This window comes from Colletes latitarsis, chromosome 4 (genome assembly GCF_051014445.1).
Source record: "Colletes latitarsis isolate SP2378_abdomen chromosome 4, iyColLati1, whole genome shotgun sequence".
NCBI classification, from domain to species: Eukaryota; Metazoa; Arthropoda; class Insecta; order Hymenoptera; family Colletidae; genus Colletes; species Colletes latitarsis.
In genome coordinates, this window is record NC_135137.1 from 38,367,914 (window position 1) to 38,371,903 (window position 3,990).

General features: G+C 40.2%; 1 non-coding gene across 1 annotated transcript; it reads right to left on the minus strand.

The window, feature by feature from the left end:
- Nucleotides 1-3,238: 3,238 nt before the first annotated feature.
- On the minus strand, nucleotides 3,239-3,310 carry Trnap-ugg (transfer RNA proline (anticodon UGG)). Its single transcript has one exon. It is a non-coding gene; the product is annotated as a tRNA-Pro (tRNA).
- Nucleotides 3,311-3,990: the final 680 nt, after the last annotated feature.

Genomic DNA, 3,990 nt, shown 5'->3' on the forward strand with positions numbered 1-3,990 from the left:
GCGACAGCACTCGAGTACTCGCAGAATGGCGGGGGACGTCCCGGCCACTCGTGGCTGTCGAAGGGGAACAGTGACAAGACGATAGAGAACCAACAGGACATGGTGCGGGTACTCGAAAGTTGAAACCGTTTGCTCCTGTTTGCACCAAGAGCAATGGCGACGCGCGGTTTCAACGTCAACGTTGAGAATCCCTTTTAGCCTCCTTTCTGCGATCAAAAATTTCTCTACGCGTCAAATCTTGCAACTCGTTCAAGACGAGTTCTGACCCCCTTAAATAAACAATCGAATTTTGTCAGAATACACGTTTTCGTGAAAATATAATTGAAACGGGGCTTTTCAATAGGATAAAATAAATTACACGTGAATTTTATTCTCAAACAATGTGAAATATTTCGTGTAAACTAATTTTCGTAACGATCACGCGAAGAGTAAATTGAAACACGGACAACGAGGCGGAATAAGTGTTCGCGATTAAAGTTGCGTTTGTGGAATTTATTCGATTTACACGGGAACGAATCGAATTTTTCGTTCACCGTATCGAATCGCGGTTTGCGGTCGCACGGCAAACTGAAAAAAAACGTGTTACTGCGTAATTTCGGAATGCAATTTTTGTCCAACCGGGCGCGAGACCATTGCTTCTAAACCTTCGACCGGCGAAATCGGGTCGCGAATAAAATACAATCGAATTCTGTTATAACGAACTCGAATGTAACGAGATCACGGCCGTGACAAGCAACTGGCTATAACGATTTCGATTTAAGCGCTGTGATTTTGTTGCAAAATCTTTTTCTTTCGTCGTATCTGTTTATTAAATTATTGAGAATGATAGGAGGCATATTTATAAGTAATTGTCACGAGTAAATTTTGATTCCCTGGTGCTGATCTATGAACTATTTCAAATTGGATGTACATACAATATTAAACTAATTTGTGTTTGTTTCTTGTTATGATGGATGGTGGCCGAGCTAGCGTGTCCAGCCGTGAAATATATTTCTTTTGACATTTACTTCCAACGACATGACACGCGTCTACAAATACTGTTACCTGTCTGTAAATTTTAGAGTTCGGACATTTCCTGCTGGAAACTGAAATCCGTTGACCCTCGAATACTATATTCACCCCGAGGTAATCTACTTTGCAAATCGATTTTTAATGTATATTTAATGCGTCGCACATAAACTCGTACGAAATATTACTTTAAAAACTATATTCTTTGCGAGTGTCCACGAGACGTTTAAAAATGTTTAACTTGTCACTTATTCGACCGATTGTATTCGTTTACGGCGTATCACGACTCTTCAATGAGAATGTACAATCAGATTCGAACTTTGTACCTTTCGTTGGTATTCAACAAACAGGCTCGACGTATAATGTCGTTCTTCATAAAGAGCGAATTATTACGGTCCGTTGGCGAGCTCGCGCGCTCGTTCCATTTTGTCGATCCTTTAGCGTCTCGACGCCTGCCGCCTCCCAATGACGACGCACAAAACCCCGGCTGCTTTTCGAAAACGTGAAAATTCACGGAGCAGCTTTCGCATTGTTGGACGGGGCTCATTGTACCAAGATCGTGTGCGTTGCCGATTTCGTCGACGACCGGTTAGCCACTACAGCTACGCGCACTGTATTCGACCAATGACGCGAGAATAATTTCGCTGAACCGCCCACAAACACACGAACCTTTCGACGGAATTCGATTTAAACTTGTGAACGCAAGAACTTGTCATCGATGGTAACTAAAATTAAAATGTTGGATCTTCGATAAAATTATTAAAATCTAGGTTTCAAATACCGAATATATAAGACACCCTATGCATACAGGCTTCCTAACTAATTATAAAATGTAGGGAGTCGATTAACTCGAAATAAGCAGGTTCCAGCCGTGAAGAAAGTTCTTAAACTCGAAGGAACGGTTCTCCATGTTTCAGAATTCGAAACAATGGCTGCTTCCGCCGTGTAATGACCCCGATTTTCGTGAGTTTCCTCGATAGAACGATAAAGATAGAGTTTCGATGAGTCATTAGGCGATCATTATGCGCGGCAGGTGCATGTCCAGCGTGTGTAGCGTTTACCTGAGCGTTGTTTGATTTTCGTATTGCACCGTGAAACACGCGTGTTCCACGCATCAGCGATGGAAGCGTGTCCGTCTAATTCTGTGCTCGCAACTTTCAGGAAATTACTCCGGGGACCATCGGTTCGTTTCAACCGAAAGGTTGGCCAACCGTGACGATCGGGATACTTGAACGGGGTCTACGAAGGGTTAATAATCGAACGAAGAAGGAAGCCGTTGCAATAATGTCGGGTTAGATTCGACGTTACAATTTCACCTACTTTCCGGCGCATGAAATCGATACGTCGTCTAATTCTGTTTATTATACGCTTTTCATGCGTGACTGGGTTCGTATTTCCAGTTATTTAGGGGTTCCCATAAATGATAAATGCATCTTTTATTCGTCTGATTACTTTCCTCCAACAGATATGGAAAGGCTGCGGATTGCATTTTCGGAATCATAAAAAATAGTATATATTCGTGTGCTTCTAATGTTATTTTTATAACTCGGCGTGTTTTAAATGTAGCAGGAGATAGAACATTCGACGCTGTTCTGTCGCGTAGTAATAAAATACAGAAATGCAAATGAGCATCTGCCGCATCTGCGGCAGAGATTGATTTACGAGTCGGATGTTTCTATTACAGCCCTGCACGTGTAGGTACACGATGATATGTAAAAACTTCAACGCGAAAGATACTCGCAACTATTCGATTCATCAAACTGTTATATATAACACACACCCGGCCTCTGCAAACATATTTACTTATGTATCAATTTTATTCAGCACTCTATTTTTTCCGTGCTCCCATAAAACTACAGAAATTTCGTCGAGATATTTACACTTTCGTTGGAAATTTATTTGCTTTCGTATTTGCTCGAACTTTTATTATCTCTGTTATTAGACGAGAATTTATCGAAGCGTATAAAGCAGTGAAAAGGTAAAGTAGCTTTTATCCATCGTCGAATTTCGGCTTCAATTTTTGAGTTCTCCTCTGAAAATTGTATTCTGCAATTGAAATTAGATAAATAGTGAAACTCTAAATGCGAATCACTCTAGTGTACGTTTCTTGAATATAATTTTTCGCTGTAGAAGATTATAGTTTTAAACATACCAAGTAATTTCATAAAGCATTACGGAAGACACGATACGGACAATAGTGTAACACTTTTTTGGTTGAATAAAAAAAATTGGGCTCAGCCGGGATTTGAACCCGGGACCTCTCGCACCCAAAGCGAGAATCATACCCCTAGACCACTGAGCCGGTTGAAGGAATACCGAGTTATTGTTGTATACCACTGATTATCGTAGCACATTTGCAATTATATAGATATGAAATTAATTACTACGTTTCGAGATTGCGTCGCGGCACGACATCAATTATCCGAACGGCAGACGCATCAGGCTCTATGATTAAAATTATTTAGTGTGTAATTCATCATACCTATCGCAGAGAACAAAGAGAATTGTCAATGGAGTTATGATAATTGATTGATGTTTAGAGTGAAAATTATAATGTATCGAATGCAACGAAATTGATTGTGTGGTTTCATTCTGGTTAGCAAATCCTCTCGTACGCGAGCGAAAGTATCCGCACAGACACATTCAAACGGAAGAGGAATGCGTGTGTTTGCCTTCACTTTCGTGCGGTGAAGATATTCTTAAACTCTTACTAACAAGAGTAACGTGTAATGACCTCGTGTAAAATATTCGTGCCTTCTTATCTCGTGCGTCGGAACAAACTTTTTAATATTTCTAACGAGATTATCGGCTCTCTCTCTCTCTTCATATTTGAAATTCTCAGCTCGCTCTAGAAGCTTGAAGATAACAAAATTGAGAATTAAAACTATAATTCGCATTTGTGTTTCATTCGATATTGTATCTAATTTTAGTCAGTTGTATGTCACAATCTTATATTAAATATTCCGCTTATGTAATCAGCGT